At 32.7% G+C, this 13,710-nt stretch overlaps 1 protein-coding gene across 8 annotated transcripts in view; it reads left to right on the forward strand.

The window, feature by feature from the left end:
* The window catches only part of LOC130896033 (myocyte-specific enhancer factor 2), a 201,598-nt gene that overhangs the window by 58,739 nt on the left and 129,149 nt on the right, over positions 1 to 13,710 (forward strand). For 2 of the 8 annotated variants that reach the window (XM_057803792.1, XM_057803808.1), the window contains exon 1: positions 9,369 to 9,676. The exons of 5 other annotated variants lie outside the window; for them this stretch is intronic. The gene's annotated coding sequence lies outside the window, so the exon portion shown is untranslated. Of the gene's footprint in view, positions 1 to 9,356; positions 9,677 to 13,710 lie in introns of those variants that run through there. One more of the 8 variants, XM_057803854.1, reaches the window with a different exon arrangement.

Raw genomic sequence — 13,710 nt, forward strand, 5'->3', positions numbered from 1 at the left:
ATGAGCCCCATATGTAAGGCCGCCCATCAAGAATCAAATATCAGATTAGCAGAAAAAAATTGATCATCACAATTTCTTGAGCGCATCAGATTGAGGCAGGGTGAGTTAATTAGATGCTAAAAAGTGTCTATTCCACTAATCTGACAATTTGAAAGTGGCGTAATGAAATATAGGTGGATCAAAAAGTTGTAAGAAGGAAATAATTCAAGGATAACGAAAAAGATATAATCTGACTATTACCTCAAGTTACAAAAAGCAGTCGATAAAATTTCCCTCTCCACGAATCTATTCCTCTCCCAATTTCTCTCTATCATCACAGCTGATCACAGAGACTCGTTCGTGGCAGCTACAGGCAGCTTTGTTCGCGGGTCAATTTAGAATTGATTCCGAATCAGTTGCTAACCAATTTAGGATCACTGTAAAGCAAATGTTCAATTACATACCTATTCAGAATGCTGATTTACCGCGAACGATTTAGGGACCACAAGTAGGAATGTGAGAATATATTTTTCAACTATAATAAAATGAATAAAATTTGTTGTTTGCTGGACATACGCACTGGAAGTTGACAGCGGGCATAGTGTGATCGAAAGAGCGAAAAAAAAATTAAAAACCACACTATTTTTACTACAAATGACTGGGCTAATTTTATTGCTTCATGCTCTAAAAAGAATCCATCATCCAGAAGGATGCTTCTCAAAAACTTCTTAGACTTTTTTCACTTGATGAATAAAGACTCCCCATTTATTTCAAGGAAGAAAAATACCTACTATGAGTCATTTTTAATATCACATGCAGTCTGGTAACAGCTTCGTAAAGGAGATACTAAGCTGTATTATAAAACCAGCTTTACTAAGGATACCTTCCAAACTGTTGATCTTAAAAGAAAGCGGAGGGAAAAAGGGATTGTATTACCAGCATCAATCCCACCAATGAGATTAACTAAAAGACCGATAAGTAGTGAAAAGTACAGAGAGCTCAATAACTTATTGCAATGGGTTCCTTTTTTCAAGTTGTAGTCTGCAATAATTTTAGGTTATTTTATCGATTTTATTCTCATTATGCATGGTAGACAATAAACATTTTTGATTGATTTTGATACTTATGATTCCGCAATTATTAGGTTTCACATCATGCTGTCCTGCACTAGATTGTAGTCATTTCACAGAAATTTTAGGTATTAATTATAGTCGAAGTTGTTTCATCCAGTTCTACTTATCGTTTCTTTTAGTCGCTGTACTGCACTTCCTGCATCATTTTTCATTTAAAATGGTCCCTTAATTCTCAACATTGTCTCTTTCTAAATATATACAATTAGTGGCATCAATGCTTTAATTTTTTTAACCATTCCAAATAATAATTGTCGTCTTTCTTCCTAAAATATGCGATAACGTCCTCGTTTGATGTAAATCTCTATCTTACAAGTGAAACTTTTAGGTTATAAAATAGAAGTTGCTGGGGGCCAGATCTGGTGAATTCGAAGTGCAATTGGTAGATTTTAACCATGCGACCACCGAAGTGTGAGAAGTGCGTTGTCCTGATGGAAAAGCACTTTCTTGTTCATAATTCCTGTCGCTTTTTGCGTAATTATGCGTAATATTCTTCCCTTATTGTTTCACCTTTTTGATGAAAGTCGATGAACATAATCCCATGACTAAACCACGTCAATAAGGCCTGGGAAATGTTCATTCGAATGCGTTTTCGGTCGAAAGTGAGCATAGGCGGCACCCAATGCGCGGATATGTTACGTACGCGTAAGTCTCGAGCCAGTATATAGCAACTGCGTTCTTTTAATATGACGATAGCCTCTCTAACCTTACTTCGACAGCCGATCAGTACCATTTGGTTGTCGCAGTTTTTGGCCCTCCCCAACGATCGATGTCAGTCTAGCTAATACAATCATGTTTGAGTTCATCTGTCGAAAATTTTATGGTCGCAAAAGATGGTGCTCCGTACACAGTGTTTGACTCATTTTTTATGTGCGTAGGCGAATTACCTTTCTAAAAAAATATTTACTGGCAACTCGGTACTGAATTTTTATCATTTTCAAAAAAGTTTTCACAACAACTCACACGATTGTCAAACAGAAACTAAGCTTCCAAAATAGCTGAAAGTTCAATGAGAACCTCTTAATATATATTTCCCAATTTATATCCATAAGTACCGACATCTTCAAGACGAGGTCGGAAACCTTTCAGACAGCCCTTGTACTATTTTATAAATTTTCGCTTAGATCCCTGGAGCACGCATTTTATTCTGTAATTTTATAAAAATCAATCAAGTTCTGTGCATTTTTATGGAAATGGTAGTATTTGATTGAACTCATTTTTTTCACTTCATTATTTCTCAAATATTTTAAATGTGTTGCCTGTTTTTCGAATTTTATTATTATTACTAATTAAAATACCAATAGATACGCCTTTTGCAACATCTATTTTATATCAGTTTAATCTACAGAGAACAAAAAGTTTGATTTACCAAAACATAGAAAATATCAAAAAAATAGTACAAAACATCTATACATAAAAATGAACGGTGCTTAAACTAAAACCAGCCAATGAATTTCCAATACAGTGTGTTGTCGCCCCTTGCTCTAATTACAGCTTCCATTCGTCTTGGAAGGCTTCTAAACAGGTTCTGGACGTATCCTTGCGGCATGTTTTACCAGAAGTTAAAAGGAACATTTTGAAGATCATCTAGTGTTCTTATTGCTGCCGGGTGTTACTGAATTTGTCATCCTAGATGGTCCCAGACATGATCTACTGGGTTACGGTCCGGGCTTCGTGCAGGCCAATTTAGGGTGGGTATCTCGACCTCTTCTAAGTACTGCCGAACCACTCTAGCATCATGTGGACAAGCATTATCGTGCATTAGCACAGAGTTGTCACCGGTATGAGACATATAGGGCACTACATGGGGTTCTAGGAAATTATTATGTACCTGTTAGTATTTTTTAATCTTCCATCATTCACTGGTACTAACTCCGTGCGACCCTCGAAAGAAATTCCTCCCCAAACTATGATAGAGCTACCACCAAAACATTCAGTTTGACAAATATTAACCTCATCGTCCGTTCATCACGTCGCCTATATACTGGTACACGCCTATCTGATGAACACAGACAAAATCTTGATTCATCCGTGAATAAAATATTGGATCAATCTTGAATATTCCAATTTGCGTGTTCTCGAGTAAATTCCAATCTTGCTACTCGATGTTCTCTGGTAAGACTTGGACCTCTAGCTCGTATACCTGCTTCTCTCCGCCTATTTCGAACTGTTTGCAGGCTTCTTCGGACATTACGAGCAGCCAACAGATCTGTTTGCAGCCTTCGAGCGGTGGTATGCCTAATTCTTAACGCCGTTAACCTCAAATAACGATCATCTAGTACCGAAGTTACCTTTCCGCGGTCTTGTCCGGGTCTTCTGGTTAGCAGCCCTGTTTCTTCTCATCTCAATGCATTCTCCAATACAGAAATGATTTACTCGAGCATTTTCGCTTCCAAAAAAATTTGTAACATATTGTGATATTGTTTTGCCCATGATAAGAAACCAGAAATATCTATTAAATTTATACATATACAGATTGTCCCAAAAAACTAAAATTAAGTGTTAAAAATATCCTAAAATACCAGTGATGCGATAATTTTTGTGGGATGGGTATATATGTTTCATCTCCAGATTATTCTATATTGTTTTGGTGTTCATCATGTTCCGAAAACCTATCACTCAAATCTTCGTCTAAATCTAACGGTTCCGCCACCGTCTTAATCTACATATGCCATTTCAACATTCTTTATTTTGCAAAAATTATTTAAAATATTGAATTTCATATGTAATAAATCTTTCTAATTGTAAATACGACAGAAAAAAGAAGTACCTTGTGTTTACTTTCCTACTTTGGAATTTTCAAAGATATATTGTTGGTTTGCAAGAAATAAGTCTAGCCAAAATATTTTGGAAGGAACTTGTTTTAAGTGTATTATTCATTAAAAACAAAAAACGGATACTACATAAAACAAAAAAATAGGAGATTACTGAGACGATCTGGAAGTAACTTTCAGATGAAAACTCTTGGATCATATATAAAGAGGAAAAATCGCCCGAATAAAACGACATAATTGTGATAAAAACCCAATAGAATAATCGATACTAAAACGACATGATCAAGTATTGATAAGTATTCGGGGACATGAGAATCCTTGAAGTTTGAAAATAAAGTAACATACTTACTGTAATTGATTTAGATATTCTATTGTTGAAAAAATTTGAATATTTATCACCTTTAATAGGGATAAGGTGGTAAAAGTAACCTATCCGATTATTACAAAAACATGTTTACACTGAATTTCTATCATTAAATTAGAGACTCTTTATAACAACACATAAAATAAATTAATTTAGTAACAATGTTTAAGGGAATAATACTCGATTCTCTTATAAGGTTTCTGAAGTTCGTCTCGATAACATCATTAAGTGCAGCCCCATTAAATCATTTCCTATCTGTTATTTCAATTTTCATATTAATTTCTCTTGTTTATATAAATGATTCAATTGACAAGTTCCTTCAAAATTGTTAATCATTTAACTATGACGTAGGTACGTTTCATTTACTAAATAATCTAACGTAGTGAGAATATTCTATAATTATTATCTATTATGTAGTGCATAGGGAATAGATTAACTGACCATCACAATCAATTTGTAATTTGTAATTAATAGGCTGCAAAAGCACGATTTCGTTGATTGGAGCTTGTCAATACAAGGACATGTAGTCTTAAGGAACGAGACCACTAAATACTTTTGTAGCGCAATGTTTTGTATGTTGTGCTATATATGGGACACTCTGAACTGTACATTTGAAGCCGGCTTTACAACAAGGCAACAATTGGTAATAAGTAGCATACAACATTCTTCTGCGAAATCGTCAGTCGCTTAAACCAGTTTGTTGCGACTTAAGTAGTATTTATATCAACGCAACTGAATTTGCCTGCATCAAGCAGTACTAGCCGAAGGTAAACTAATTATATCAGATAAAGTAATTGCAGTTGCGGCGTATCTCTTTTTGATTCAACGACAAAAAAACCGTCACTTTCATTTGTAGATATTCACTCTCGTGATAGATCAACATTTAATAGAAAATGTTAATAATTAATAATAATAATATTAAATAGTAGAAATAACACCATTTCATCTTGTTCTTTGTGAACTGTTGACTTCCACAAGTTGGTTTTCAGAGTAGTTTGTGTTCTCGATGTGTGCGACAGTTTCTAATTTTTTTCTTATAAGTTGCAATATCACTTTATGTTTTTCACTCAAAGTTTTAAAAATAACCAACTTCTTCCTGTTATTCTTGAGTATCTCAACTAGTGATTCCAAAGAATTTCGTTATTTTGAGAAACTTCTGTGAATATTAAATTTTTTTCATTTGAACATACCCTAACTACATTAAAACTGGCCTTATACTATAGTATATTTTAAAAAGGTATAGGGCAATCAAAGCTCATTAGATATGCAAAGGGACCACAGAGTGACTCAACGAATATTTGAGCCACTTTATAGTTTGGCATTGATTTCATTGTAAATTTTTTTTATCAAGTGCAGGTAGTATCACCCGGGTTGGGGTCAATATATGGGGTTTAGCCTATTATATATATATATATATATATATATATATATATATATATATATATATATATATATATCCATTCTTAAACACTGAAAATAATGTGCCTAAGGCGTACCGGTAGAATACTAGTAAAAAGGAAAGAATTTTATAATAACAAAATAAAAATTAGGTATTATTGTACATAGTTTTAGGTACAATTATTTTTTATTGAATATTATACAAAAAATACATTATACAGAAATTAAATTATAGAAAATCATAATATTTCATCGTCATCTGAGGAACTGCCATCTCCTGTTGACGTTATAATTAACGGGTCGATGGTCCGATCGATCAAGTAGTCAAGATCCCACATTTTCTCCTCTTTTTTAAGGACATGCTGGACTACTTTTCGCCAGTTCTCTAGTATCACCTCCTTAATGGCTTGATCAAACAGTAGTTTAACGTCTTTCATTTTGAATGTCGTGTTGTGTCTTGCTACAAATCCTTCCACTTGCGTCCATATAAGTTCTATAGAATTTAGTTCGCAATTATATGGCGGTGTGCGCAGCACAGTTACACTATGTTTTTCTGCTATATCTTCCACGGCGTATTCCATAAAACGATGTTTGTGTAAATTTGCTATAGCTAATAGTTCTTCAAATTCAATACTTTTGGTGGTTAACCAGTCAATAATTTCTTGTTTTCTCCAAAATTAAGTTGGAATTTTCTCTATGCGTCGGTCGAGAATGATAACTACTACTGAATCAGCTGGAAGATATTTTATCATTTCACCAAAATAGTCTTCAAAAACATCCGAATCCAGGTCTTCCATGTGGCAAATGGATGATTATTAGTCTTTTCTCTTTACCTGAAGGCACCTTAATACCCGTTGACAGACCTTCCATGGAAGCTTGGCGAGCACTGGTTATATACTTGTCTTGCCATATTTTTGGTCCTGTATAACCTTCATTAATTCACGTCTCATCAAGATGAAAGATTTTCTTCTGCTCGCTTCTGTTTACGCAAAACGTAACTGCATAATCTATTACCTAAGTAATCCTTACACAATATTTCAAGACGTACACCTATGACTAACACCGAAATTGGGCCGAACTGGACGGAATTCCCCAATTCATTGCTATATACCTTTCTGAAATAGACTACAGGGCAACGGTTGACAACATGTAATAAACAGGGAAATCCCATACCACATGTTTATTAAGTATTGCCAATGACACATGTGACCTTGCTACTTGATTTTGCCGGTTGCGACCTGTTGCTGCCGATCCACAACAAAATGGAAAATGGAGCAACTATTCGTGTAATTTTAAAGTTCTCCCGTATATTTTTGAATACTTTTGATGTAGTCATGAAATGCACAAACAAAACAACATTTATGTTTTTAGAAGATTACCGAAGTAACGAATTTCTTTGGAATCTGAGATTTTGAAAATAACAGAAATCTTCGCATACAATGTTTAAAACATAAAGCACTCACAAAAAGTGCCAGTGGACACTTCTCAAAGAAAAAGATGAGATGATGTTATAAAGGTTATATATCATTTCTAATGGATGTTAATCTACCAGAAGAGGAAACATCTACTGACACAAACAAAAACTAACATGTATGTTGACTAGAGGTAGTTATTTCCAGTATTTATTATGAATCTTATTACATTTTACATCTTTAATGTTTTCTAATAAATTTATTGAAAAAATTATAATTAATTAAAAATCAAAAGTTTTAAATAAAACAAAGATTTTACATTATACGAGTAATTTTATTTCATAAAACTTCATCTTGAAAAAAAGTTTTGGTATGAAATAAAGTAAGGATCGCTAATTTCACCCCCCGTATAATGTAACAGAAATATTGAAAAATACTTGTAGTCCTTTGCGAGATTATGAAAATTACAAAATTTCTAGCCTTGTAGTAACAAAATCTCAATTTTAGACACCACCTTTTAAGGGTAATATCTCGGAAAGGTATAGGCTGAGGAAATTTTGTTATAGAAAAGATTCATCTTAATATTATACGAGTAATCGCCTCCTGAATTTTGTCACATGAATTTAGAAACAAATATTCATTTACAACTTCTCAGAACAGCGTCAATGTCAATCGACCTTTTAGAAGATATTAACATCCCCAATGGCTCGCAATTGTAAGGAGAGGTTCTAACTACTGACTAGTTTCGACGTCATTTCGTCTCATCAGAACTGTTTAACAACCCTCGTATGGGTTTGAGACCCGAACGTCAAAGAGTGTCATTATTTGGTATATTCCACAGCGAACGGTAAGTGGGCCAACCTCACTTCCAACTGCGAACTACTCGTCAAGTAGAAATCTAGCGTAGTCGCCGATAATATAGATTCCGATGGTAAATGGGTTGTGTAAAATGTATCAAAATAAAGGATTTCTACTATTCACCTCTGATATAATTACGACATTCGTTTTTTCGACAATGTTTTCCACCGTTCTTCAAAGGAGAAAACAACTATTTTGCTGGCTAATGCCTCGACGAATATAGAATTACAACTCCTCTGAAGAGCGTGATGTCAATCGACCTTTTTGTCGATAATAACATCCCCAATTGCTCGCAATTGCAAGGAGAGGTTGTAACTACTGGATAGTTTCGACGTTATTAAGTCTCATCAGAACAGTTTAACAATCCTCGTTCGGGTTATTTCGCTACTTGGTACATGTAGTTAAATATTTCTCACCAGCAAACACTAAGTGGCGCCGTATTACTTTTCGCATATATATATATATATATATATATATATATATATATATATATATATATATATATATATATGTAAATTTCTTCAATTTCTTATTTCTTAGACCTTATTTAATTTTAGGTCTCTTCTGTTTCAAAATTATTTTTTTTTATAGTTTTTTAAAGAAAGATAAACTTTGACGTTTCGACTTTTCTTAAAGTCTTTATGAAAATATGATATTGACACTGACAATTTGCTTATTTATATAGATCTCTAGATCACCTTCATCATAAATATGAAAATAAGGATAAAATCAACTTTGTTCTAATAAGAAAAATTAATTTTTCCTTGGTTTCCACATCTCAAATATATTAAATTTATTAGAATTGACAAAATAGAATTAAAAATTTTATTAAATTATTTAGATCTTTTTTATCATTTATAGCTTTTACGTTCTTATGAATTTTTAAAAATGGTTACATTCACAAAAAACGGTTCACGGGTTGAACCGCGTTGGAATTTTGAAAATTCTGTGGTGGTGGTGGTCTCAATCTACTTACTCCAAGCAACGACGAATCACCCTTTTTTGGTTGATTCCAAGACCATGTAAGATGTTCTCTTTCATTATAAAAACTTTTAATTCCAAAAAAAGTGGCAACCGCCAATTCATATTATTTATAGTTTAATATTAAAATATATTAAATAAAACCAACAAACAGTATTTGGCAATTCTAACATTTTCGACAAGTACTATCGAGGAAGATGATATTTGCATTTGTGCTACTCCGATTCTGATTAAGTGTTGTTAAGTAAAAGCCGTGTGGGCACAATCAGCTGTTGGATACGAGGTTGATGGAGCCGTTTGAGTAAGTTTACCGCGAATCTATGTATAGATAGATATTTTTGTTTGTTTATGTCTATAATTAACATTAAAAATTGTTCGGGCATTGCTGTGTGCAACTTAGTCAGGTCAAAAATACTCAAAAAGCTGTGCTATGGGAGTACTGAAATAAAACTTGTATTTTGAGCGTTGATGAGGAGATCTGGTTTGGTTAGTGGGACTCGGTCGGTCGCAGAATATCGGTGGTAATTTTTTGATTTTAAGCCGCGATAAACAGTGCCAAAAATGGTAAAAAAAATTATTCTGCTGATTCCACAAAGGTACGCGAGTGCTTTTCCAACCGCGTTTCAAGTGCTTTCACGATATATGAAGGCAGTGCGTAAGAAAGACTACTGCCACTCCCACGTATAGTCAGAGAGCTTCGTAGTAACACGAGGAATAAAATGATAAACAACATTAAAATATTCAATATTACACGAATGATAATATTGTCTAGTTCTTAAGGTAACACATCGACAGAAATAATTTCTTATAATAATCCACATATATGAATTATTACTTAAAAATTTCCTATATTTATACCAATATGACAGTTACGTCTCGACTGAATAATGTTGAATGGGTATTCAATAGAGGGCGCCACGTTACGTTGATTGTAAGAAATAAAAAACTTATGAAATGAAGCTCAACTTATTAAAGTTCTCAATAATTACATCACTAGTGAATTTATAACCTAATTTATATTTGATTACTGGTTAAAATTTTCTGTAAAGAAGACGTTTCACTTTTTTTGTGAAAAGATTGAATTATATAATATAAAACTAAATACTACCGACGTGAAAAAATATTCCTTTATCTTTTGTCTATAATATCCTGTCGACGTATTTACAATAATTGTTTTCACCGATTTTATTCTTAATTTATTCTTGAAACCAACTACGAGGCTTTGAATTTCTTTTTTTTTTTAATTAATCTTATTAATCATTATTAATTTGTAAACTGTGATTCTGCTCTTTCAAATCTTGTTGCTTTTTCTCGTTTTTGATTTATATTTAACCTATTATAGTTAATTTATAACTACTATTTAATCGGTAAAGTAGTTTTTTAGCTAATACTAGCTTGAAAGTCAATTCAGTCAATTTTATGGCCTTTTGAACTATTGAAGAATCCATTCCAATACGTTTTATTACCCATATTCTATTCTTTAGATGAGAAAAATTGTAATACATGAATTTGGAAAATTTCAAATTAAGACGAAATAACTTAATAGAATCATAGAATAGAAATCAATTCAATACTGTAAATATTAATAGGAGATATCAGATACCAAAGATCCCTTGAACGAATTCTTATAGCAGCATTTACTTACTTCATCCTAATATGTCTTATTACCTCATGTGTGGAGATGAGTAGTTACATAGTTACAGGTTTTTACCTATTCAGGCATGTCAATCTGCTACTCTAGCTGCTTTAATGAGATCATGTTGTCAGTGTTTGTAGTAAATATGTTTCTTTGAAAACGCTTAACTTTGGAGTTTTGCTTTAAGTTAGAAAGTGCCATGGGAACTATTAAAATCTGTATACTAACAATGTAGTAACTTTCAAGACTAGCTACAAGTGGTTTGAACGCTTTGGAAAAAAAGAGAAGCAGCAGTTGAGGATGAGGAACTGTCGAGCATCCTTCGCAGATACGTGATTGACTATTCAAGAGTTTAATGAACTACTTGAAATCGTTCATCCAAAGTATTTTGTGTGAGTCAAATTTGTTATGAGACTGTTGACCGATGAACAAAAGATATGTTCAAATTTGAATGGAATTGAAGTTTGTCTTTTAATAAATCTGGATCACATTGCCAAAATTCATACAGGTAATTGAAGTTGGATTTGTAGCTATAGCCGTAAGACAAAAATTCAGAGTGGAAAACCAGTTACTCATTTCACCCTAGGCCGCCTAATAATCAAAGTTAACCCTCAATGTCATAGCAGTCATAGTTTTTTCCGAGTATGCTAGTTTTTGACTCCCGAGTTTTTGGATACTAAAAGTCTTTCCATCTGTCCAGATCTGCATTACTCGCCCGATTTAGAACCGTATCACTACAATTTTTTCCGAAAATACCGGAAGAAAACGTTTTACGTTGTAACTCCATTTTTGACATTGAGAAAGCTACGACACAACAGATAAAAGTCATTTCGAAAGATGAATTGAAACTATTGAAAAAAGTAGAAAATCTACTCCTTTATTCAATAATACTCATCCTATTTAAGACTAAAACATTTTCTAATAATTTTTTATAATGATCAATCTTCAGTTAGGCGCTTTTTTTCTAAATTTCTAAATTTGACAGCTTACCACGACGTCTTGCGGACTAATTAATCAAATTATAACATAGAATTAGCGGCAACAAACAAAAAATTTGTATTTGTAGATCTGTCTCTATAAAATTGTTTTTTACTTTTTCTTTTCAAGCTCTATTCAGTACTTTTCTCGCCGTATATTCCTCTTTCCCATATCTTCATCGATCTTCTTTAATATCGTTGTATCGTACGCATATGTAGCAGTGGGTCTTATTATCGATATATATAATCATTTCAGATTTTTTTGACACGTAATTTGATTTCATCAGTGCTCTTACAGTTTCAACTTTACTGTTCTTTTGCTAGCCTGGTTTGCAGATCTAATTTTTCTTTTTCCTTTCATTCTTATACATACCGCTAGGTATATAAAATTGAAAATCCTCATACTGTTTGTTTTTTGTTGAAATAAAGGATAGACATAGCCTTCTTTCCGAGTATTCGCGATTACCACATATTTAGTCATATCTTGATTTACCTCCAAATATCCCTATCGGAGTTTTGGCAGTCGTTGTTCAGAATTGTCTCGAATCTTTTTTAATCAGGATTTTCGGATCACGTCAAGGACTATATTAAATAATACCTTGAAGACCAGATCTCCCTAGAACTCTGTTGATGTGGAATGTTTCGGACTAATACTCTTTTCACAGTACCTCATTTTTTGTTTCATTTAGTGTCATCATTACTGGTATTATTACTTTTGTCGGTATTGCTATTCAAGTTTTGAGATAGACAAATAAAAACAAATATTTATAATTAGATATGGTTTTATGGCTTTTCAGATTATTCTAAATTAAGATCAATATATTTTTTGACCAAGATGTATATTTCAAGTATCTGTGAACAACTCAAATATCACTCGTATGACAACACGTTCCGAGTATATTCACCATGAAAAATATCTAACTTAATGGTGACAATGTCAGATTTGATATATTCACATAATTGTTGACATATCTCAAAATCTAATTAGCATCCCTTGTACTACGAACCATGCACGAAGAGTTACGTCGAATTCATAGAAAGTGGTTTATAATTTCTTTGAGGTGTATCACCGATCTATTAGGTCTTGCTTCATGTTTTCCTAGTTCTTTTTCGATATACGTATCTATTTTCTTTCATCATCTTATAATGCAATTCCTTCATAATTATCGCAGAGTAATTTGTAAACTTTTTAAGCACATTAGAACTTCAGAAATGTATTCAGTTACGGCGTCAACAGGGCGGAATTTAGGGTACTTGTACATTTTGATTTTACTTTACTAGTAGGCTTAGTGGTGAATCTGGCACTGCGTGTAACCAATTACATAATTAATTTTTTGTATTACTATTTCCAAGAAATCAATGTTGACAATATTATAATTATTCCTTATGGTTGTAAGAATTTTAATGTCATTGAGTTTAGTGTATGTTGTTCATAACGAGATTATTTATTAGAAAATGAACACATGATAAAATTTCATTTGTTTGAATTTATTGACTTAACGAAAATGACATCAACTCTACTTGTCTCCCTCAAAAAATTAATTAATAGACTTGTTTCTCAATTTAATATTTCAAGTACGCCAGTGGCAGCTTCCTTTATCTATAGTAGACAAAACTGCAGGAACACATATAAACACACATGTGTCATGTATCAGATGTTTGTGTTTATTAGTTGGAATAGTACATTTTCATGTGGGATCATCCTGTTCCTGGTTACATACGAATCGGAAATAAGATAAAACTCCTGGGGGATATGAAAACTTAATTGTCGACTGCGACATTCATTAGTTTAAGTTATGTAGGTATCTATAGGGCTTCAACTTTTAATAAACAAAAACAGTGGTGTTTCTTCGAAGCATTAGTGTCGACAAAAGTAAAAAAGTATAAAAAAATCACATGATATTTTATATCGAAATAATAATTTTGTAAAATTTCCAATTGCTAAGTAGTACATTATTACTGCGCGTACGTTAATATGGTTTGAATATACATTTTAAAACTAGTTCATTCAATATGAACATAGATACACACACACATACACACACGTACCCTCCTCTATATTTAGACCCTATTTACAGAAAAATAATTTATAAATCAACATAAACAACATTTCAAAATGTTGAGAACAAATACCAACGTCATAAGAAACTGTTATTATGACGTCAGAAGATGATAATGATAAGATTATTAGATGACAAGGC

Source organism: Diorhabda carinulata, chromosome 1, assembly GCF_026250575.1.
Source record: "Diorhabda carinulata isolate Delta chromosome 1, icDioCari1.1, whole genome shotgun sequence".
Taxonomy (NCBI): domain Eukaryota; kingdom Metazoa; phylum Arthropoda; class Insecta; order Coleoptera; family Chrysomelidae; genus Diorhabda; species Diorhabda carinulata.